We start from the raw sequence: 24,434 nt of genomic DNA, 5'->3' as shown, positions 1-24,434 counted from the left end.
TGCTTTATGCGGTCAAGTTCATCAAGAGGAGGGATCTCAAAAAGCTGCTGAAGGAGCAGAAACTGTGGAAGTTCAGCAAGTGCCTGGTAAGGACGGCCTGGAATCCCCACCTCAGCCAGGAGAAGGCCCCTGAGGGCGGTGCTCAGTGTGCGGGCCGGGCAGCTGTGCCCCTGCGCGCTGCTGCAGCCAGAGGCCGCGCGGGCTCCTCTCCAGGCTCCCGTGGGCCCGAGCCGGGTGCCCATGAAAGCCCGGCCCGGCGGAGCTGCGGGGCAGGGGCGGCACCGCGGCTCCCCGGGCAGCAGCCGGCCCTCTCCCCCTCCCCTCTCGGGAGCCCGGCGCCAGCGGCTGCTGGCCGCGCCTCAGGGCTGTGTGGCCGGGGGAGGCCGGGGCTTGGCGCAGGCAGCGCCCGGCCCAGGGCCTGAGCCCGCGCCAACCCTTCCCTCCTGCCGCTCTCTCCAGCTGGCAGAGGACAGGAGCAGAGCAGCCGAGCACCTGCGCCGAGCCCTGCGCTACCTGGAGAGCCCACAGGAGCCCCTGCGAGAGGCGGCCATCAGCTTCATGGGTGAGTTACGAGCCCGGGCTCCCTTCCCCGGCCCGCCGCAGCTCGGCCCCGGCCCCGCCTGCTGCCCCGGCAGCGGCAGCCGCGCCCGGCGCCGTGAAGCCCCGCCTGGCCTGGGCATTGCTGCTGCCGCCCTCTGACAGCCGTGCCCTGGGGCGACAGCGTGCCGCATGGGCTGAGCTGAGCCCTGCCGGGCCGGCAGCCCGTGTGGCCACAGCGCCGCAGCGGCGCTGGCAGGGAGCTGTGCCGCTGGGGCCATGACAGGCTCTGTGTTCACAGGCATGGCCGGGCGGCACCTGAGGGGGCAGCAGCAAGAGCTGCAGCTGATCTGCGCTGGTGAGTGAGGGCAGCGGGCTGACAGCGGGGGCTGCCGGGGGGAGCTGCAAGCCCTGCCCCGGCTGCGGAGGGCTCTGCTCCCGTGGGCAGAGCACACGGAGATTTCAGGGCCACGCGGGCCATTCGTGGCCAGCAGCTTCGGGCTGATCCCCTTGCTCCCTTCTCCCTCCTGGCCATGGCAAGAGCCGGCTGTTGTGGCCCTGGCAGGGGGCTCTTCCTCGGCTCCCTGCAGCTCCAGCTTCTGACCGTGCCTCTGTTCCTCTCTCTCGCAGCCCTTGAAGACAAAACGAACGACGTCAGCCTCGCCGTCGGAAGCCTGGCAATTCAAACGCTGTGCATCGTCAGGTCAGGAGAGCGGGCTCCCATCTCCAGGTTCCAGTGGCTCCAAAATCACCTGCGCAGGGCGTGGAAGACACGGCCTCCTCGTCCGTCATGGCTCGGCTGCCTGCCCTGCCAGAGCTCTGTGGAGGATTGATCCCAGAAGCTCTTTTCGCTGGGGCCCCCTGAGTCAAGTTTTATTTTGTTTTTCTTCAAGAATTTTATTTTATTTATTTTTTTTCTTTTTCCATGTAAATACAGATTATGTTAACATACACAGACTCCCAGGATCTTTCTTTTGCTGCCCAGGGTCCGTACGGCATAGGGGAGGAGGGGGAAAAGGATGCTCGCACTCAGCCAGCTGCGCAGGCGTGCAGTGGGCCCGGGGAAATGGCCAGAAACCCCTCGGCCTTTGGTGGTTCTGCTGAAGCCTTTGTGCTGCCCACAGAGCGGCTGGGCAGGGGCCGGAGCTGCGGGGATCCCTGCCAGAGAGGTGCCTGGAGATGGCCACAAGCCCTGGGTCAGGCAGGAAGCGCCAGCCGTGTCCTCCTGCCCGTGTGCTGCCGGCTGCCTTGCTGAGGGCTCCCAGGTGCCTCTGCATGGGGCTGCTCTGGAGCTGCTGTGGGGCTGCGGCGCTGCTGCCGGGCAGCTTGGCCGGGCTGGGGCAGCCCCTGAGGGGCTGGGCCGCTGGCAAGCCGTGGGCAATGGGCTGTCAGAGGCCACAAGCAGCCCCCTGGCAGCCGCCTTGTTCCTGCCAGAGTTGACCTGCAAGACGCATCCTGGGCACTCTGCAACTAACAGCATCAGTGTTGTTGGAAACCCAAATGCAGAGAAATCTCAGACCTTTGGTCTTGTCAGCAAAGCTTAGAATTAAGCACAGGGTTTGATCTGAGACCTTGCAAAGGGCTCCCAAACTTAGGTGATAGAAGCGAGAATGCGGATTTCTAGTTTATAGCAGCGACACGGGGAGGAAAGTTGAAGTGGAGGAAAGTTTAGAGTTTTCGAGTTCAAGATCTAGGAAAAAATCCAAGTAGTTACAATGGTAAACAAGAAGTTTAGGATGCAGTGCTGTAGATTTGTGTGTCATAGCATGACTGGCTAAGGAAGCTTACACTGTCAGCATGATGTGGGAACCCAGGAAATTCCTCTGACTGCCCTGCAGGACTCGAGACCCTGTCAGAGGGCTCAGAGAGCTTGGCACAGAGCCCAAGACCCCTGTGCCTTTGATTTAGCCCTTGGAAAAAACAATCCCCAACCTTGTATGAAGAATGACCAGCCACAAAAGTTGAAGTAGAATGATAGTGAATTTATCCCAGAGTGGAAAACTAGATTTTGAGGGTTTTTAGAATGGGGCTTCAGGGGGCCAGATGGAGCAATCTGGGCACGTCCAGCCTTTCTCCTTCTTCTTGGCCTCCATCTTCTGCTGTGATGTTGGCATTTGAGATTGGTCTAGAGTAGAAGCTCGCTGTCCGACATAGACGATAGGGATTGGAAAGTAATTGTAACTGTTGTACAGGTAGTTTTTAGTAGAAAAAGATAACACCACCCCAGAGGAGGCAGAGTGCCTTAGACTGTCTTGCTGAGCGGACCTCGGCAGGACAGGAGAAAGAATTTTATAGATAAGATACAATCAACAACCTTGAGACTGAGAAATGAAGAGCTCGGACTCCTTCTTCCACCACCGGGCTGGGAAAAGAGACTTTCTAACTTATCTCGCGGTCACTCTGACCAGCTAGACACTCCGAGAGCATGAGTCCGTAAGATGAAATCTTGAAGATTGGGTCCAAAACATAAAAATCCTTGTTGGCCGTGTCTTCTTGGCCAAGAAATCCTTCAAAGCTCTTGTAACTACAAGTCTTGCGGCCCTGTGAGCCATGCGGTGGAGATGTGAGCCCAACTCACCCTTCCTGCCTATGTAGAAGAGAAGAAAAAGCAATGGCATCATCTAAAAAACTCAGAGGTCCGCTCTCTAGCTCGTTCCAAACTCCTTCAACTCCCCAAAAGTGGGATTTAGCTACAAATAGATGACAAGGACTCTCAGGGCTGCCTCTCTGACTCCAGAGCGGCTGCTTTAGAATCTTTCACATAACCCTGTGTAGTCAGGTGCCAGAAATGGATCATTTGAAGAAACTTTCCCAACTGACTTGCATGGAGGCTTGTTTGAAGGGTGTTTGAAGAGAAAGTTTCCCAGAAGAGGTCTGGGCTTTGGCCTAGCTGTGTCCCCTGCTGACTGTGAAGTGTGCCATCAGCTGCAGGGCTATCCCGGCTAAAAAATATCATCGAGTCACTTGGACTTGCTCTTTTTGGCCTATAAAAGCTGGACCCACTTTCGGGGCAAATTTGGAGAGTTCATCTATGGGTGGATGGAACACCTAGGATTTTCCCAGTTGCTGGGAATGGTTCTTAAGGTCCCTGGAGTAAAACGGGGCTTCTAAGCAACTGCGCATCGTCAAGATGACAAAGAATTGTCTTGGTTTGAAGAGAGAGGTGTCTGCTAAGGAAGGCAGAAGTCTTCTCTGGAATGGAAAATGTAAATCCCCTCCCTTCAAATGATTCTCATTTAGAAATTCAAATGCTCTCAGGGAAAGATATGGGGATAGGCCTGAGCCCGCAGAGCAGGGCGGCCTTTGCTTATGGTCTGAGTCCTTCCTAAAGATTCTGTCAGGCTGTCTTAGACACCTGGGGCCAGGGATTCCTTCCAAGCTGGGCCACTTTAGCAGGGCTGGGGCCGGCCCCAGGGCAGGAGGCAGTGTGTGCAAGGGCCCTGGGTGGCACGCTGCAGCACGGTCACCGTGCCATGGAACGGAACCCGGTCTCCAAGGCCCCTTTGTGACACGTGGGAAATAGAAGCTTGCCCGGTGCTGGGAGCAAGCAGCGGGGCACAACGGGACAGAGCAGTGCTGTGAGGAGCCCCCACACAGCGCACTCGTTCCCGTCTGACCAGGAGCTTTTCTGCAGCGTTCTTCCTGCAGCTGAGCTCAAGGCCAGAGCACAGGACTCGGTGACCCGTGGCCTTCCAAGCCTTCTATTCTGCAGCTGCCCCCAAGGGCAGAGCGTGGGACTTGGTGCCCTGGAGCTTTCCCAGGGCACCTCTCCTGCAAGTAGCTCCAGCCACAGACATGGAGCAGAGACCCCCGAGAGTGCCCAAGATGGCCTGGGTGGAGGAGGAGGAAGAAGGCCCTGGAGCAGCCCCAGCACGGGAGACTGAAGAGGTGGTGCCCTTCCATCCACCACAGGGGGGTGAGTGGCAGAACTGGGCTGCAGGCCTGGAGCCTGCAGCCAACTTGGCCCCATGCCATGCCATGCCATGCCATGCCATGCCATGCCATGCCATGCCATGCCATGCCATGCCATGCCATGCCATGCAATCCCCTGGGGAAATGCCCACGGACAGGCCGGAAGAGGCGCCAGGCAGACACCCCTCAGCGGCCTCGCTCCATCCCCCTGGGGCATCGCAGGGCTCTCCCTGCCTGGGGAGTGCAGGGCTGGGCTGTGTTCTCCGGCCTCTCCCGCAGCCCCTCAGCTCTGGCTGCGCTCCCTCTTTGCCAGATGAAGCTGTGGAGCGCACACATGAGCAGGAATCCAGCCGTGGCCGCTTCCATCGAACAGCGCAGGTACCTGCAGCCACCCCCACCCGGGCTGGGCCTGCTGTCCCTGCTCAGCCCAGCACCGTGTGTGCAGCACTCCATGCAACATCCGCGGCTTCTTGCCCTTCTCCTACAGCTCGTCTGCCACTTCATCCGGAGCATTCAGCAGGAAGAGACCCGCACCATGGGCACTGGGCTCACAGCTCACTCCGAGCTCCTCAAGCATGAGACCAGTGCCGCCCTGCTGGATTTGCTCCTGGAGAAGGGTGTTGCCAGGCCAGAACAAGTAAGCAGCCTGGGGCCAGGCTTCAGTTCCCCCAGGAGTCACGTGGCTTCCCCAGCCACGCCTGCTGCTCCCTCAGAGCCTTTGAGGCCATGGCAGTGCGCTGGCAAGGAAAGCACTTCTCTGGGGAGCCTGGGGACATTGCTCTCTCTGGCAGCTTTCCAAGTCTCCCCGTGCCTCCCGCAGGTGCCTGCCATGGTGAGGTACATTCACCGATGGCTCCTGGCCAATGATTCTGCCCAGCACAGGCTGGACAAGGCCCTGCTGAAACTCACCAAAGCACAGCCGGCTGACGCAGTCGTGACGCTCCTGCGTGTGGCCCCGTCCTGTGACAGGTATGGGGCCCACCTGCCCAGAGGGCTCAGGCCTCCCAAGCCCATCACCCTGTATCGCCTGGCCCAAGGTGTCTGAGCTAGAGAGTTCTAGAACCCTCTGGCTGCTGCCTTTCCCAGCCCTGGCACGTCAGCCCCTTAGCCTGCTGCCATGCTGCCTTGCTGCCCCTCAGGGCCCGTCCTCACACAGCTTGGCTGCCTGGCTGCTGCTGGCAAGGGCCAGTGGGCAGAGGAAGAGCCGGCGCTCAGCCCAGGCCCCTAGGGATGCCCAGGCCACGCTGCTGTGTCTGAGATCCCCCCTGAGACAGAGCTCTAATCCCGCAGAGCTGCCACCTCCATGTGGAAGACCATCATGTGCTCGTCCAGGACCGCGGAGCCAGTGCAGCTGATCCTCCTGGATGTGCTGGGGAGCTGGCCAGAGTACAGCACGTGCACCTCGGATGGGGACAAAACGGCTGTCTTTGCCCTGGCTGTGAGTTTCCGCAACTGGCCTTTGCTGGCCCCAAGGCCGCCTCTCCAGCAGCTCTCCATCCTCCTTCCCCCACTGCATCTGCCTGCCTCAGGCGCTGGCCGGAAACCTGGCCCAGGGCCAGCTTCAGCCCCACCAGGCCCCGTGCTCCCCTGCCAAGGTCTCTCCGGGCCTCTCCCTGCCACGCTCGGGCCCTGCCACACGGACACCTCGGCACTGAGCGCTCTCTTGGGGGGCTTTGTCCTTTGCAGGCGACCGTGGTCATGTGGAAGATCCTCCAAGAGTCCTCTGTCCCACGTGTAGTGAGGCCATATTTCCCCCGCCTTTTTGTTCATCTGCTCTTCCAAGTGTTCTCCAGCACAGAAGAGATGCCAGAGGAGGTCCAAACCTTCTGGAAGGATTGCCTGGAAGAGCACGGTCTTGTCATCAGCCCCAACAGGTGCTCCATCCCACTCCTCCTGTCCCTGCCTGACACGTGGCCTGCAAAGGAGCCAGTGCTGCCAGAGTGACCTGGGCTTTGCTGTGCACACAGGTTTGCAGTGCAGACCCTGAAGTCCCTGCTCTGCCAAAAGCAGTACAAGGATGTGGTGTTGTCAGTGGAAGGCAAGCGTGGCTGGGACACGCTGCTCTGTGCTGACACCCGCCACTATGCCATGGGTCTGCTGGCCAGGTGAGACTCACTTTCTCCCCATTGATCCTGCCATTTGTGCTCTGTGCCCGAGCCGTCCCACACATTCCCCGAGACCCTGGGACACACTGAGGGACAGCTAAGGACACACTGAGGGACGGCCAAGCAGACTGGAAAAGGCTGCGAGGGGAGAGAGCACAGGAGGAGACACCTCCTAAAGGGCCCAGGTCCCCATGCAGAGTGGTGGTAAAAGACCACCAGGCTCTGTAAGCCTGTCCTTGGAGAGATTTGCTCAGCTTCCTGGTCCCTTTTTTGCCTTCCTAGGGAGATGCGCCACGCTTGTCATCGCTTGTGTTCCAGTATTGCACTCCACCTCCTCTGGCTGCTCAGCACACAGGAGCCACACTGGGATCTGCCCGCCCTGGCATTCCTTGTGGAGGTGAGCCGGGTGTCCAGCGCTGCCTGGCTGTGCTGCCTCCCAGCTCTCTGCCCTCTTGTGGCCGCAGACACCTGGGACGGTGCCCGCACCCTGTGCTGCTGCTGCTGCTGCGTCCTGGGCCCAGCCCTGTGCGGCTGCGGGCTCCTGCCGGCCGGCTCCCCCATCACTGGCCTGTGCCTTTCAGGTCCTCGTGTGCCTGGATTCTAGTGAATGTGGCGACAGTGTTGTGAAGGTCTCTTCAAGGTACCTGCAGAGCGAGTGCAGGGAGAGGCGTCGCCTGGCGCTCAGGGCCCTTCTGGAGCTCATTGATGATCCCTCAATGGTGAGAAGGGGGCGGTGGCTGAAGCTGCACTGGGAACGCAGTCGCTTGGCCTGGCCTGGCCTTTGGGCACTGGGGCAGCTGCTCCCAGCTCTCCTGCCTCCTGCTTCAGCTACCCCAGTGCTTCAGGACAGTCCTTTGGCCTCTGGGCCCTGTGGCAGCAGGGTGGGACTTCACAGACTTGTGTTGCGCACAGGCCGAAAGAATGTGGAGCTTGACCGAAAGCCTCATGCGCCTACTGGCGGACAAAGATGCAGAGACAGCTGGGATGACACTCATCACACTCAGCTTTATACTCCTGCACAAACACATGCTGATGTCAACCCCCATTGCCGTGCAGCTGGCTGAGGCACTCCTGCCGCTCTTTGACCACGTAAGGCTCTGTGCCCCCAGCTACAGCCACTGGGTGCTGCCTGGAAACTGTGTGCCCTGTGCATTTCCAGCCCTGTGCCCAGGGCGCCCGGAGGAGCCAATGCTGAGGTGTTTTTTCATTTTTTTTTCGTCTAGGATAATAGCCAGGTACAGCTGCTCTCCATAAAACTCTTCCGAGACATGATGGAGTACTTGGAAGAGAGAGAAAACCCTTTGGAAAGCCCTGTGCAACAGAGCCTGCTTCCACTCTTCTTCCACTGCAATGATGAGAATCAGCATGTGGCAGAGGTGAGGACTCGTGGGCTGCTGCTGTCCGCCTGGCACGGGGCTCGGCTGCCTCCTGCCCTGCGCCTGCTGGACCGCAGCCTCCTGCAGGCCATGGCAGGGGGAGGCGGGTCCCGAGCCCTGGGCTGCGGGGCCATCTCCGCGTCTCTGCTGCTCTCCAGGCTTCTCGGGAAACGCTGCTTTATGCGGTCAAGTTCATCAAGAGGAGGGATCTCAAAAAGCTGCTGAAGGAGCAGAAACTGTGGAAGTTCAGCAAGTGCCTGGTAAGGACGGCCTGGAATCCCCACCTCAGCCAGGAGAAGGCCCCTGAGGGCGGTGCTCAGTGTGCGGGCCGGGCAGCTGTGCCCCTGCGCGCTGCTGCAGCCAGAGGCCGCGCGGGCTCCTCTCCAGGCTCCCGTGGGCCCGAGCCGGGTGCCCATGAAAGCCCGGCCCGGCGGAGCTGCGGGGCAGGGGCGGCACCGCGGCTCCCCGGGCAGCAGCCGGCCCTCTCCCCCTCCCCTCTCGGGAGCCCGGCGCCAGCGGCTGCTGGCCGCGCCTCAGGGCTGTGTGGCCGGGGGAGGCCGGGGCTTGGCGCAGGCAGCGCCCGGCCCAGGGCCTGAGCCCGCGCCAACCCTTCCCTCCTGCCGCTCTCTCCAGCTGGCAGAGGACAGGAGCAGAGCAGCCAAGCACCTGCGCCGAGCCCTGCGCTACCTGGAGAGCCCACAGGAGCCCCTGCGAGAGGCGGCCATCAGCTTCATGGGTGAGTTACGAGCCCGGGCTCCCTTCCCCGGCCCGCCGCAGCTCGGCCCCGGCCCCGCCTGCTGCCCCGGCAGCGGCAGCCGCACCCGGCGCCGTGGAGCCCCGCCTGGCCTGGGCATTGCTGCTGCCGCCCTCTGACAGCCGTGCCCTGGGGCGACAGCGTGCCGCATGGGCTGAGCTGAGCCCTGCCGGGCCGGCAGCCCGTGTGGCCACAGCGCCGCAGCGGCGCTGGCAGGGAGCTGTGCCGCTGGGGCCATGACAGGCTCTGTGTTCACAGGCATGGCCGGGCGGCACCTGAGGGGGCAGCAGCAAGAGCTGCAGCTGATCTGCGCTGGTGAGTGAGGGCAGCGGGCTGACAGCGGGGGCTGCCGGGGGGAGCTGCAAGCCCTGCCCCGGCTGCGGAGGGCTCTGCTCCCGTGGGCAGAGCACACGGAGATTTCAGGGCCACGCGGGCCATTCGTGGCCAGCAGCTTCGGGCTGATCCCCTTGCTCCCTTCTCCCTCCTGGCCATGGCAAGAGCCGGCTGTTGTGGCCCTGGCAGGGGGCTCTTCCTCGGCTCCCTGCAGCTCCAGCTTCTGACCGTGCCTCTGTTCCTCTCTCTCGCAGCCCTTGAAGACAAAACGAACGACGTCAGCCTCGCCGTCGGAAGCCTGGCAATTCAAACGCTGTGCATCGTCAGGTCAGGAGAGCGGGCTCCCATCTCCAGGTTCCAGTGGCTCCAAAATCACCTGCGCAGGGCGTGGAAGACACGGCCTCCTCGTCCGTCATGGCTCGGCTGCCTGCCCTGCCAGAGCTCTGTGGAGGATTGATCCCAGAAGCTCTTTTCGCTGGGGCCCCCTGAGTCAAGTTTTATTTTGTTTTTCTTCAAGAATTTTATTTTATTTATTTTTTTTCTTTTTCCATGTAAATACAGATTATGTTAACATACACAGACTCCCAGGATCTTTCTTTTGCTGCCCAGGGTCCGTACGGCATAGGGGAGGAGGGGGAAAAGGATGCTCGCACTCAGCCAGCTGCGCAGGCGTGCAGTGGGCCCGGGGAAATGGCCAGAAACCCCTCGGCCTTTGGTGGTTCTGCTGAAGCCTTTGTGCTGCCCACAGAGCGGCTGGGCAGGGGCCGGAGCTGCGGGGATCCCTGCCAGAGAGGTGCCTGGAGATGGCCACAAGCCCTGGGTCAGGCAGGAAGCGCCAGCCGTGTCCTCCTGCCCGTGTGCTGCCGGCTGCCTTGCTGAGGGCTCCCAGGTGCCTCTGCATGGGGCTGCTCTGGAGCTGCTGTGGGGCTGCGGCGCTGCTGCCGGGCAGCTTGGCCGGGCTGGGGCAGCCCCTGAGGGGCTGGGCCGCTGGCAAGCCGTGGGCAATGGGCTGTCAGAGGCCACAAGCAGCCCCCTGGCAGCCGCCTTGTTCCTGCCAGAGTTGACCTGCAAGACGCATCCTGGGCACTCTGCAACTAACAGCATCAGTGTTGTTGGAAACCCAAATGCAGAGAAATCTCAGACCTTTGGTCTTGCCAGCAAAGCTTAGAATTAAGCACAGGGTTTGATCTGAGACCTTGCAAAGGGCTCCCAAACTTAGGTGATAGAAGCGAGAATGCGGATTTCTAGTTTATAGCAGCGACACGGGGAGGAAAGTTGAAGTGGAGGAAAGTTTAGAGTTTTCGAGTTCAAGATCTAGGAAAAAATCCAAGTAGTTACAATGGTAAACAAGAAGTTTAGGATGCAGTGCTGTAGATTTGTGTGTCATAGCATGACTGGCTAAGGAAGCTTACACTGTCAGCATGATGTGGGAACCCAGGAAATTCCTCTGACTGCCCTGCAGGACTCGAGACCCTGTCAGAGGGCTCAGAGAGCTTGGCACAGAGCCCAAGACCCCTGTGCCTTTGATTTAGCCCTTGGAAAAAACAATCCCCAACCTTGTATGAAGAATGACCAGCCACAAAAGTTGAAGTAGAATGATAGTGAATTTATCCCAGAGTGGAAAACTAGATTTTGAGGGTTTTTAGAATGGGGCTTCAGGGGGCCAGATGGAGCAATCTGGGCACGTCCAGCCTTTCTCCTTCTTCTTGGCCTCCATCTTCTGCTGTGATGTTGGCATTTGAGATTGGTCTAGAGTAGAAGCTCGCTGTCCGACATAGACGATAGGGATTGGAAAGTAATTGTAACTGTTGTACAGGTAGTTTTTAGTAGAAAAAGATAACACCACCCCAGAGGAGGCAGAGTGCCTTAGACTGTCTTGCTGAGCGGACCTCGGCAGGACAGGAGAAAGAATTTTATAGATAAGATACAATCAACAACCTTGAGACTGAGAAATGAAGAGCTCTGACTCCTTCTTCCACCACCGGGCTGGGAAAAGAGACTTTCTAACTTATCTCGCGGTCACTCTGACCAGCTAGACACTCCGAGAGCATGAGTCCGTAAGATGAAATCTTGAAGATTGGGTCCAAAACATAAAAATCCTTGTTGGCCGTGTCTTCTTGGCCAAGAAATCCTTCAAAGCTCTTGTAACTACAAGTCTTGCGGCCCTGTGAGCCATGCGGTGGAGATGTGAGCCCAACTCACCCTTCCTGCCTATGTAGAAGAGAAGAAAAAGCAATGGCATCATCTAAAAAACTCAGAGGTCCGCTCTCTAGCTCGTTCCAAACTCCTTCAACTCCCCAAAAGTGGGATTTAGCTACAAATAGATGACAAGGACTCTCAGGGCTGCCTCTCTGACTCCAGAGCGGCTGCTTTAGAATCTTTCACATAACCCTGTGTAGTCAGGTGCCAGAAATGGATCATTTGAAGAAACTTTCCCAACTGACTTGCATGGAGGCTTGTTTGAAGGGTGTTTGAAGAGAAAGTTTCCCAGAAGAGGTCTGGGCTTTGGCCTAGCTGTGTCCCCTGCTGACTGTGAAGTGTGCCATCAGCTGCAGGGCTATCCCGGCTAAAAAATATCATCGAGTCACTTGGACTTGCTCTTTTTGGCCTATAAAAGCTGGACCCACTTTCGGGGCAAATTTGGAGAGTTCATCTATGGGTGGATGGAACACCTAGGATTTTCCCAGTTGCTGGGAATGGTTCTTAAGGTCCCTGGAGTAAAACGGGGCTTCTCAGCAACTGCGCATCGTCAAGATGACAAAGAATTGTCTTGGTTTGAAGAGAGAGGTGTCTGCTAAGGAAGGCAGAAGTCTTCTCTGGAATGGAAAATGTAAATCCCCTCCCTTCAAATGATTCTCATTTAGAAATTCAAATGCTCTCAGGGAAAGATATGGGGATAGGCCTGTAAATGAGCCTAGCTTGGTCTTATCCTATGCATGCTGTTACAGCTCCAGAGCTCAGTCCCCAAGGGGACTGGGTGCTAGAAGCCAGCTCGCTCTCAGACCAAGGCCGTGGGTTAGCCCCTAGCAAGCAGGGAGATATTCAGCTCTTAGTGATTAGGCAGCTCTTGTGATTTCAGCTTTGCTTGCTAGGTAGCTTTTCCCTTGGCCTAAGGCTCCAGCAGACGGTAGAGAGAGGAGAAGCAGAAGACGCTGGCTGTTCCACGAGTATGGCTTTATTGTAGGGGTCCGTGAAGGGTCTCAGCTCTTCTTCTTCCGAGTTAGTAGGGGTACAGTATGCTACTTTTATACCCTTGGCCTGGATCCAATCCTGACCAATGGCAAAGGTGTTAGAGTGACCATAAGTGACCAATAGTAGGGTTTAACACAATATTGCCTTACATGGCTATAGGGATAAGGTACAAGGCGGATGTCCCTGGAGACAGGAAACTTCTTTGCTGCTGTGTCAGCATTCTATTCTCCAAGGGGCCCTGGCTAAACCTGAGGGGTTTACTACAACTCCACTTTCTGTTTTTACAAAAAATGCATTCGCGAGAGTTCTTTTGAAACAGTGAACAAGACACATGAACATAACTAACACTGTAAAAATTACAAGGAGAATCAACAAAAATCCCTTAACTAAAGATGCGGCCCATCCTGTTAGTCCCCATTGCCCGAAAATTTCATTGACCCAATCTGGGATTCTTTCTACTTTCAAGTCCTTCACAAGATCTTTCAGTTTCTGGATGTTCGCATGGATGGATTCCGAACGTGAAGAGAGGTTGAAGCAACACATTCCTTCGAAGTCCTCACATCCATGTCCGTGGGCAAGCAGCAGGAAGTCGATTGCTGCTCGGTTTTGGAGTGAAGCTTGTCTTGTGGTTTCTTCTTCCTTTAAGAGATCACTCAGGGCTGCTGATGTGGCGTTAGCTTGTTTACTGAGCCAGCACCCAAGGTGACTGATTTCACCGAGGGCTTTAGCTGCAGCTATCCAGGGTAAAAACAGAGAGACTGCAATCTTTTTTTGTCTGTTCCAATCGTATAATCTCGGATCACAATTTTCATCGAATTCAGTGTATGACCTTTTTTCACGTTTTGATTCTCTTTCTTTTTTCCAATTATGTAATAGGGTGATGTTTGGAGTAAGGGTAGAAAGTTTTCCCAGAGTACAGGGACCTCCCTGGAGTCGGGAGGGGATCCCTGCCCATACTCTGTCACCACAGATGAGAAACATTCCCTTGGGTAATACTTTGGGATGGAGAGAGGACACAGAAATTACACGTGCAGTGTAATTGCACCAATCATGAGGGTTATAGGCTTTGTTTACTGGTGATACATCTTTTCGATATGTGTTTTTGTGTTGGTCAATTTCTGGCCAATCATTTTTCGGACGCCTATAGTAAAATTTGACACAATATGTGGCCTTGGAGGATCCCAATAGATCCAATTCTTGGGGTTCCTCTCGAGCATCTGGCAGAATTTTTGTCCACTCATCCCAAGTATCAGCCCCATTGGGTCTCTTACCTGTGGTGCGGAGAACCTCTGAGTTCTGGACCGGCCAATCGTCTGCTATAAAGGGGATTCCTACTAGACATGTAGAAAGTGGATTATCTATGCTTCCCATAGACAAGCACATATTGTCTTGTTTTAATGTTTTTGCTAAGGTTACCCAAACATTATGGCTAGGCTGAGGACTAATCCAGCCGAAGGCACGCGGTACGGTGTAGAGCATCCAGGCAGCGGTGAGGACAGCACCGACGGAGATATTTTTCATCTTTGGGCAGGATTAGGGCTTCTGATAGGGAATATAAGCACAATTTGTTATCTTTATGATGAGAGGGATTTCTGCCTTGTTCTTTTCTGTGTTCCCCTCCTCCCCCCCTTTTTCTTTTAATTTCTAAGCTGCACTACAGGAGGAGGAGCGGGTAGAAGGTTATGAGGTTTTAAGGTTAGGGAAAGGGAATAATACTTTTTACTATACAATACACAGTGTAATAACACATAATTCAGAGAACACTTTTGTGTTAAGGCTATCTGTGGCCTATTACAGTAGACTGTTATTTGACTTTCTGTTTTGTCTGCTGCCTTGTAATGGGGCGGTCTGTTCTTGTGTTTGTGGGTGTTCGGCGACGCCTTCGTCTCCAGGCTGAGCTGGTTTGGTTTTGAGGTGGTCTTGTGTTTGCCTCAGGAGAATTCTTGTCCTCGTCTGTAGTAGTGTTCGCTGTGCCTAAGTATGGTTTTACGTATTTTCCTGGGTACCACCTTGGACCTGATGGTAGTAGCACGCATGCATAACCTCTTCCCCAGGTAATCAACTGATGAGGCCCTGAGATTTGGTGTGTTTCAGGATCTTTCACGAGCACGGGTGGTTTCTCCGTGAGCTTTGCTTTTGTGGTATTCGCAAAGTGGCGAAGTATTGGTGGGTCAGGCTCTGACACTGTGCAGTTCAGGAAGTTGATGACATAGAGAGCCTTGCAAAGTCTCTCCACTGGAGATGTGATTTTCGTGTTCCTGTTCTGTTGCTCGAGGACTCTTTTGAGGGTTTGATGTGTCCTTTCCACGATGGATTGTCCTGTGGGGTTTACAGGTATGCCCGTCTTGTGTGCTATGCCCCATTCATTGAAGAACTCCTTCAACTTGTGGGAGGTATAGGCTGGCCCATTATCTGTTTTAATCTCCTTTGGTACACCCAGGGTGGCAAAAGCGAGGAGAAAGTGTTTTATTGTGTGCATGGTCTTTTCTCCTGCATGTGATGATGCAAACACTGCTCCTGAGAACGTGTCAACCGAAACATGCACATACTTTGACCTTCCAAAAGGTGCAAAGTGAGTTACATCTGTCTGCCACAGCTGACAGCTATTCAGACCTCGGGGATTGACTCCCGTACCCATTGATGGTATCTGGTAGTTTTGACAGTTCGGACAGGTAGCCACGATAGCTTTTGCCTGATCCTTCGAGAGCTTAAACATTCTCATCAGGGCAGGTACATTTTGATGAAAGAACGCATGTGACAGCTTTGCCTGAGCAAAGATGTTAGGAACATTAGCAGTTTCTGCTGCCATAGCTAATGCATCTGCTTTCCTGTTGCCTTCTGCAACAACACCTGGGAGGTCCGTGTGCGACCTTACATGCATTATGTGATAAGGTTGTTTTCTGTGGGATATCAATTGTATTAATTTAGAGAGCAATTGGTATAACTTTGGGTTAGAGACCTCTTTGAGAAGAGCATGTTCCGCTCTCATAGCTATTCCCGCAACATAAGCTGAATCTGTGACCAGATTGAACGGCTCGTTTTTAAATTTTTCAAAGGCTCTGACGACAGCTGCTAATTCTGCAATTTGTGGCGATCCTTCTACTGTTTCCACGTCAGATTGCCATTCTTGTGTTTGGGGGTCTCTCCAAGTAATCACCGACTTGTGGGATGACCCTGAGCCATCTGTAAATAGAGTTAGAGCCTTGAGAGGATTTCTACTTTGGATTCGTTTTGGAATCAAATGGAAAGTTTCATTCTGGTTGAAAAGCTTGTGTTCTGGGATGTCTGATGAAGTTTGACCCGTATAACTGTCCAGAGCAAACTGTAGACTCGCATTGGTCTTGATCAAATCCTCAAAGTCTTTAAGGGTTATTGGCAAATATATGCATTCAAAATCACACCCTGAAAGGGAGCAAAGGCGAGTCCTAGCCTTTTTTATTAAGTGTGCTATAATCTCCTGGTAGGTGGTAAGTGTCTTTGTGGGCTGGCTACTTGTAAAAACCCATTCCAGTATCAACAAAGGATCTCGCAGCTGAGGGTCCCATTGGAAGATCAGTCCATGGAATCTGGGTGCTTTTCCCAGGATGATGAACTGGAAAGGCAGACTAGGCTCGTAGCGATGGGCTTTGCGTGAAGACAGGGCTTCCTGGACTTTGATGATGGCACCTCTGGCTTCCTCTGTGAGAGTGCAGGGAGAGTCCAGTTCCTTGGGTCCACGAAGAAGATTGAACAAGGGAGCAAGGTCCTCTGATGTAATTCCTAGCAGTGGACGTACCCAGTTGATGGATCCACACAGGCTGTGTAAGTCCCTGAGGGTTTTTGGGTCGTCGTTGATGACGATCTGCTGAGGTAGGATAGTTCTTTCCCGGATCTGGACTCCAAGGTAAGTCCATGGCTCGGTGTACTGAATTTTGTCCTCACGAATTTCCATTCCTGCCTTTTCAATGGCTTCAACAGTCTTTTTGATTGTTTTGTCCAAGTAAGCTTTGTCTGAAGCACACACCAGAATGTCATCCATATAGTGATAAATGATGGCGTCTGGAAATGATTTCCGAATGGGAGACAGGATGTGAGACACGTACCACTGGCAAATAGTTGGCAAGTTTTTCAATCCCTGAGGAAGATAACGCCAATGATATCTTTTGAGCGGAGCTTCCTTGTTAATAGAGGGAACGGAAAAAGCAAACCGTGGAGCATCTTCTGGATGTAGTGGTATACTGAAGAAACAGTCCTTAATGTCTATGATAGCAAGTGTCCAGTCTCTAGGCAGCATCGATGGGGAGGGCAAGCCAGGCTGAAGAGGGCCCATGTCCTCGATGACTTCGTTGATTCTGCGAAGGTCATGGAGAAGTCTCCACTTGTTTGTACCTGGCTTTGGTAGAACGAAGACTGGAGAGTTCCAAGGGCTGTCGGACTCCACTATGTGGCCTTTTTTGAGCTGTTCTTCCACGAGGACGTTTAGGGCGCGCAGCTTGGCTTTCTTTAGGGGCCACTGCTCAGTCCAGATTGGCTTGTGGCTTTTCCAGGTGAGACAGGGTATTTCTGGCAGCGCGCTCAACTCAGTGGCCCCAGTCAGAAATCCTGAATGGGAATACGTAGGGAAGCACCCCACTGGGATAAAATGTCACGTCCCCAAAGGGTAATGGGGGCCCTTACCACAAATGGACGGATGGTTGCCAGCTTGCCTTCTGGCCCTTCAACCAGGATGTTGTTCTTGCTCCTCATGGATACTGTAGTTCCACCAATCCCGGAAATCATGCCTGCAACAGGTTGTAGATCCCAGTGTGCTGGCCAATCTGAACGGGCGATGATGGTCACATCTGCACCGGTGTCCAGCATCCCTGGCAGGTGGGTCTTCTCTCCTTTGTGGGAGAGGCCGCACTCGATGGTAGGCTTGGATGGTCCCATGACTTGTGCCCACATTGCTGTAGGGTTGAGAGGAATCTGTTCCCTGTGATTTTTTGGGAGTAAAAATGCCTGTGCTATTGGAGTTCCTTTAGAAAGAAAAAATGGTAAGTCTATGCAGTATACCTGCACGAGGATCTCTTGTCCCGGCTGCACTGTCAACACTTCCGGAACAACGAAGATTTCCTTCGGAGTATTAACCGAATCACCTGTAATTAAAATGTCTGAAGGACTCCCTTTAGGTCCATATTTTCCTGTAGGAACACGGTGAACATTCTTATCATTAAAGTCAATGGACAAAGCAGTTACCAGTTGTCGGCGGGTACCTCTCTGGGTTGTCCCGTGGGTTGGGGCTTCTCCTTTCGGTCTGGAGCAGCCTGGGTTTGTGCGTGATTGGGTCTTGGTGGCCTTTGATTTGTATTCTGCGCCCGAAGGTCGGACGGGCGCCTCAAGGAGTTTAAAGGACGCGATTGATAGTGTTGCTGCTGTTGGGGTCTTTGATTATAATTCCGATGGTATCGGGGGGGTGTTCTTTCAGGACAGTCCTTTATATAATGTCCTAGCTCTCCACAGTGATAGCATTTAGCTTGTTCTTTAGAGGTTATCACTGCATATGCACCAGAAACTCCTTCAGCAATACCCTTAGCAACTGCTTGCGCCACTGTATTTTCAGTGGACATGTGACGTGTACAGCATTCTAACATTTGCTCTATAGTAGGGTCTGTATCCACAGTTAAAGACCTCAAAATGGCCTTGCATTTCTCATTTGAGTTGCTGAAAGCAAGCTTACATAAGAGTTCCTTTCTTGCCTCAGTACTCTCTATTTGTTTCTCCAAAGCATCTTTAAGTTTGTCCACAAATTTTATAAAGCTTTCTTCAATGCCTTGTTTTATAGTAGAAAAATGCATTGTTGGCATTGACTCATCCTGCATAAGAAGCAAGGAGGTTTTTGCTGCAATTGCTACATCCTGCAGCGCTTCTTTATTCAGAGTTTCCATTTGTTCTGCTGGCTTTTGAAAGTCTCCTTCACCAGCCAATTGTTCTACTGTGAAGTTGGTCTTAGTAGCATCGGCAGTATATGAATCTGATAACGTTTTTAAGTGTTTCTTCCAATGCCTATCCCATAACAAATATTCTGCCGGTGACAGAAGGCATTGTGAAATATTTTTTACATCGTGAGGAAGCAAGACATGTGCAGAGAACATGGCTTCTAGGAAATTTCTAAAGATATGTGAACTACGTCCATGTTCCTTGGCTATATTTCTCAATTGTACCAGTTCCTTATTAGAAATTGGTTTCCATGCCTTGATATTAGATTCCCCACCATTCCTTCCTTGCCTGTACTCGACCGGAAAGGCTGTGATTTTCTGTGCTAGGTCCCAGTTCCCAGACTTTGTAGCTTCTATCTTAATAAGAGCCCATGGGTCTATATTAATCGCATCAAAATCAGATTCATCAGAAGAGCTCTCATTGTCTGAGGAACACTGTGAGGCACATGCTACCCGTGAATTCCTTTTCTTTCGTTTAGAAGGATTTTTCACCCTTTTCAGTGACTGGCCCGAAGTTAGCGTTGTTGGGTGAGGGGTAGCCCTGGAGCAGCAGGGACCGGATTGGGTCGGGGGGGGGACACCACAGGTGGTCTCTGATCCGTTCGGGTGGCAGGAGGGTTGGGTCAGGGGTTGGAGGGACGGGTGGGGGCAGGGGGGGTATGGGGGCTGTGGATGCACGCCTGGGGGATTTGGGGGTGCGCTAGCAATGCCCCTGGTTTGGGATACGACAGGTGTAGGGTGAGCTGATGTTACTGCACATGTGTGCGGCTCGGCGCAGGAGGACAGGTTGTGGGCATGGCTCGGGAATGTGGCAGGAGGGGGCGGGAGGGCCGGGGCGGTCTCGGTGGGAGCGGGAGCGGGGGCGGTGACGGATGGGAGGGCGGTCGCGGGGGTGGAGGATAGCAGCGCAGGGTTGGGGGGGGCGGCGGCGATAACGGGACCGGGGAACGCGGCGGGCGCGGCGGGGGGAGCGGGGGGCAGGGCGGGGACAGCAGCGGGAGCGGGGGGTACCGCGACGGAGCAACCGGGGGCGGGGAACGGCGGCGCGGGGGTAGGCAACGGCAGCACGGGCGCGGGGGGAGGGGTGGTCGCAGCGGAGGGTACAGCGGCAGGGACAGGGAACGGGGCCCCCGAGGCCGGACGCGGGAAGGAAACGGAGCCGGGGAGATGGGGGGCTGCAGGAAACGGGGAGTTGGGCAGCGCGGGTCCCGCGAGGGGGGGGAATGTGGGGGCGGCCTGCTTGGCTTCTGCCTCCGAGGTGGTTTCTGCAGTAAGTTCTGCAGCGCCCAGTGACTCTGTGGCCTGGAGGGCACATTCCTCTGTTATCTTATCAGCGCAATTAGCATATGAAGAGGAAAGATCTGTTAGTTTGGAACTTTTTTCAGAGTTCGATTTTTCAATCGTTTTTGTTATTATATGAAATAAAGGTAAGAAGTTAGTAACAGAAAAGTCCTGTTTTGTTTGAGACATATAAATGGTGTTTCCAACTGTATCCCAAAAGGAATTTTCAGTAATTGTGGTCTTATCAGTTTCAGGGAAATTCAGCACCATCCAAGATACAAATTTTTTAAGAGTCTTTTTTGACAGACTACCTTTAGAAAAAGTGAAGTTGTTAACAGATAAGGTTTCTACAATGGTTAAATATAACTCTCTCTCACGTGTTGTTAGTCTTAGAGTGCTTAAACAAGTACCCATGATTTTCAAGCCCTTTCCACAGAAAAACGAGAAAAAAAAAGAAAAAAAAACGAAAAAGATTTTTAGAGCACCCAAGGTATGCGCGCAAACTTAATACTTACGTCCTTTGGGGTCACGGGTCTGTGGAAGGGAGTCTGCTCCTCAATTCTCCTCAGACTTTATCTCGTCCAGATGTATTGTTGAGGGTCGAATTGAGCCTTCCGCAGAGAAGATTTTCTAAAACGAAAAGTCCTTTCGCAGAAGGAGAGGCTTCCCAAACCGGCAATAACTGGAGGCCCTGAAAGGCTCCGATGCTCTGGTGACGCTTCGCTCCTGGGGGCCAGGGTCCGACGACACGTTTGGGCGGCCACTTAAATGAGCCTAGCTTGGTCTTATCCTATGCAAGCTGTTACAGCTCCAGAGCTCAGTCCCCAAGGGGACTGGGTGCTAGAAGCCAGCTCGCTCTCAGACCAAGGCCGTGGGTTAGCCCCTAGCAAGCAGGGAGATATTCAGCTCTTAGTGATTAGGCAGCTCTTGTGATTTCAGCTTTGCTTGCTAGGTAGCTTTTCCCTTGGCCTAAGGCTCCAGCAGACGGTAGAGAGAGGAGAAGCAGAAGACGCTGGCTGTTCCACGAGTATGGCTTTATTGTAGGGGTCCGTGAAGGGTCTCAGCTCTTTTTCTTCCGAGTTAGTAGGGGTACAGTATGCTACTTTTATACCCTTGGCCTGGATCCAATCCTGACCAATGGCAAAGGTGTTAGAGTGACCATAAGTGACCAATAGTAGGGTTTAACACAATATTGCCTTACATGGCTATAGGGATAAGGTACAAGGCGGATGTCCCTGGAGACAGGAAACTTCTTTGCTGCTGTGTCAGCATTCTATTCTCCAAGGGGCCCTGGCTAAACCGGAGGGGTTTACTACAGGCCTGAGCCCGCAGAGCAGGGCGGCCTTTGCTTATGGTCTGAGCCCTTCCTAAAGATTCTGTCAGGCTGTCTTAGACACCTGGGGCCAGGGATTCCTTCCAAGCTGGGCCACTTTAGCGGGGCTGGGGCCGGCCCCAGGGCAGGAGGCAGTGTGTGCAAGGGCCCTGGGTGGCACGCTGCAGCACGGTCACCGTGCCATGGAACGGAACCCGGTCTCCAAGGCCCCTTTGTGACACGTGGGAAATAGAAGCTTGCCCGGTGCTGGGAGCAAACAGCGGGGCACAACGGGACAGAGCAGTGCTGTGAGGAGCCCCCACACAGCGCACTCGTTCCCGTCTGACCAGGAGCTTTTCTGCAGCGTTCTTCCTGCAGCTGAGCTCAAGGCCAGAGCACAGGACTCGGTGACCCGTGGCCTTCCAAGCCTTCTATTCTGCAGCTGCCCCCAAGGGCAGAGCGTGGGACTTGGTGCCCTGGAGCTTTCCCAGGGCACCTCTCCTGCAAGTAGCTCCAGCCACAGACATGGAGCAGAGACCCCCGAGAGTGCCCAAGATGGCCTGGGTGGAGGAGGAGGAAGGCGGCCCTGGAGCAGCCCCAGCACAGGAGACTGAAGAGGTGGTGCCCTTCCATCCACCACAGGGGGGTGAGTGGCAGAACTGGGCTGCAGGCCTGGAGCCTGCAGCCAACTTGGCCCCATGCCATGCCATGCCATGCCATGCCATGCCATGCCATGCAATCCCCTGGGGAAATGCCCACGGACAGGCCGGAAGAGGCGCCAGGCAGACACCCCTCAGCGGCCTCGCTCCATCCCCCTGGGGCATCGCAGGGCTCTCCCTGCCTGGGGAGTGCAGGGCTGGGCTGTGTTCTCCGGCCTCTCCCGCAGCCCCTCAGCTCTGGCTGCGCTCCCTCTTTGCCAGATGAAGCTGTGGAGCGCACATATGAGCAGGAATCCAGCCGTGGCCGCTTCCATCGAACAGCGCAGGTACCTGCAGCCACCCCCACCCGGGCTGGGCCTGCTGTCCCTGCTCAGCCCAGCACCGTGTGTGCAGCACTCCATGCAACATCCGCGGCTTCTTGCCCTTCTCCTACAGCTCGTCTGCCACTTCATCCGGAGCATTCGGCAGGAAGAGACCCGCACCATGGGCACTGGGCTCACAGCTCACTCCGAGCTCCTCAAGCATGAGACCAGTGCCGCCCTGCTGGATTTGCTCCTGGAGAAGGGTGTTGCCAGGCCAGAACAAGTAAGCAGCCTGGGGCCAGGCTTCAGTTCCCCCAGGAGTCACGTGGCTTCCCCAGCCACGCCTGCTGCTCCCTCAGAGCCTTTGAGGCCATGGCAGTGCGCTGGCAAGGAAAGCACTTCTCTGGGGAGCCTGGGGACATTGCTCTCTCTGGCAGCTTTCCAAGTCTCCCCGTGCCTCCCGCAGGTGCCTGCCATGGTGAGGTACATTCACCGATGGCTCCTGGCCAATGATTCTGCCCAGCACAGGCTGGACAAGGCCCTGCTGAAACTCACCAAAGCACAGCCGGCTGACGCAGTCGTGACGCTCCTGCGTGTGGCCCCGTCCTGTGACAGGTATGGGGCCCACCTGCCCAGAGGGCTCAGGCCTCCCAAGCCCATCACCCTGTATCGCCTGGCCCAGGTGTCTGAGCTAGAGAGTTCCAGAACCCTCTGGCTGCTGCCTTTCCCAGCCCTGGCACGTCAGCCCCTTAGCCTGCTGCCATGCTGCCTTGCTGCCCCTCAGGGCCCGTCCTCACACAGCTTGGCTGCCTGGCTGCTGCTGGCAAGGGCCAGTGGGCAGAGGAAGAGCCGGCGCTCAGCCCAGGCCCCTAGGGATGCCCAGGCCACGCTGCTGTGTCTGAGATCCCCCCTGAGACAGAGCTCTAATCCCGCAGAGCTGCCACCTCCATGTGGAAGACCATCATGTGCTCGTCCAGGACCGCGGAGCCAGTGCAGCTGATCCTCCTGGATGTGCTGGGGAGCTGGCCAGAGTACAGCACGTGCACCTCGGATGGGGACAAAACGGCTGTCTTTGCCCTGGCTGTGAGTTTCCGCAACTGGCCTTTGCTGGCCCCAAGGCCGCCTCTCCAGCAGCTCTCCATCCTCCTTCCCCCACTGCATCTGCCTGCCTCAGGCGCTGGCCGGAAACCTGGCCCAGGGCCAGCTTCAGCCCCACCAGGCCCCGTGCTCCCCTGCCAAGGTCTCTCCGGGCCTCTCCCTTCCACGCTCGGGCCCTGCCACACGGACACCTCGGCACTGAGCACTCTCTCGGGGGGCTTTGTCCTTTGCAGGCGACCGTGGTGATGTGGAAGATCCTCCAAGAGTCCTCTGTCCCACGTGTAGTGAGGCCATATTTCCCCCGCCTTTTTGTTCATCTGCTCTTCCAAGTGTTCTCCAGCACAGAAGAGATGCCAGAGGAGGTCCAAACCTTCTGGAAGGATTGCCTGGAAGAGCACGGTCTTGTCATCAGCCCCAACAGGTGCTCCATCCCACTCCTCCTGTCCCTGCCTGACACGTGGCCTGCAAAGGAGCCAGTGCTGCCAGAGTGACCTGGGCTTTGCTGTGCACACAGGTTTGCAGTGCAGACCCTGAAGTCCCTGCTCTGCCAAAAGCAGTACAAGGATGTGGTGTTGTCAGAGGAAGGCAAGCGTGGCTGGGACACGCTGCTCTGTGCTGACACCCGCCACTATGCCATGGGTCTGCTGGCCAGGTGAGACTCACTTTCTCCCCATTGATCCTGCCATTTGTGCTCTGTGCCCGAGCCGTCCCACACATTCCCCGAGACCCAGGGACACACTGAGGGACAGCTAAGGACACACTGAGGGACGGCCAAGCAGACTGGAAAAGGCTGCGAGGGGAGAGAGCACAGGAGGAGACACCTCCTAAAGGGCCCAGGTCCCCATGCAGAGTGGTGGTAAAAGACCACCAGGCTCTGTAAGCCTGTCCTTGGAGAGATTTGCTCAGCTTCCTGGTCCCTTTTTTGCCCTCCTAGGGAGATGCGCCACGCTTGTCATCGCTTGTGTTCCAGTATTGCACTCCACCTCCTCTGGCTGCTCAGCACACAGGAGCCACACTGGGATCTGCCCGCCCTGGCATTCCTTGTGGAGGTGAGCCGGGTGTCCAGCGCTGCCTGGCTGTGCTGCCTCCCAGCTCTCTGCCCTCTCGTGGCCGCAGACACCTGGGACGGTGCCCGCACCCTGTGCTGCTGCTGCTGCTGCGTCCTGGGCCCAGCCCTGTGCGGCTGCGGGCTCCTGCCGGCCGGCTCCCCCATCACTGGCCTGTGCCTTTCAGGTCCTCGTGTGCCTGGATTCTAGTGAATGTGGCGACAGTGTTGTGAAGGTCTCTTCAAGGTACCTGCAGAGCGAGTGCAGGGAGAGGCGTCGCCTGGCGCTCAGGGCCCTTCTGGAGCTCATTGATGATCCCTCAATGGTGAGAAGGGGGCGGTGGCTGAAGCTGCACTGGGAATGCAGTCGCATGGCCTGGCCTGGCCTTTGGGCACTGGGGAAGCTGCTCCCAGCTCTCCTGCCTCCTGCTTCAGCTACCCCAGTGCTTCAGGACAGTCCTTTGGCCTCTGGGCCCTGTGGCAGCAGGGTGGGACTTCACAGACTTGTGTTGCGCACAGGCCGAAAGAATGTGGAGCTTGACCGAAAGCCTCATGCGCCTACTGGCGGACAAAG

The sequence above is a fragment of the Zonotrichia albicollis genome, chromosome 32 (genome assembly GCF_047830755.1).
Source record: "Zonotrichia albicollis isolate bZonAlb1 chromosome 32, bZonAlb1.hap1, whole genome shotgun sequence".
NCBI classification, from domain to species: domain Eukaryota; kingdom Metazoa; phylum Chordata; class Aves; order Passeriformes; family Passerellidae; genus Zonotrichia; species Zonotrichia albicollis.
The sequence above is the reverse complement of the archived record's forward strand: the minus strand, read 5'-3'. Positions refer to the sequence as shown.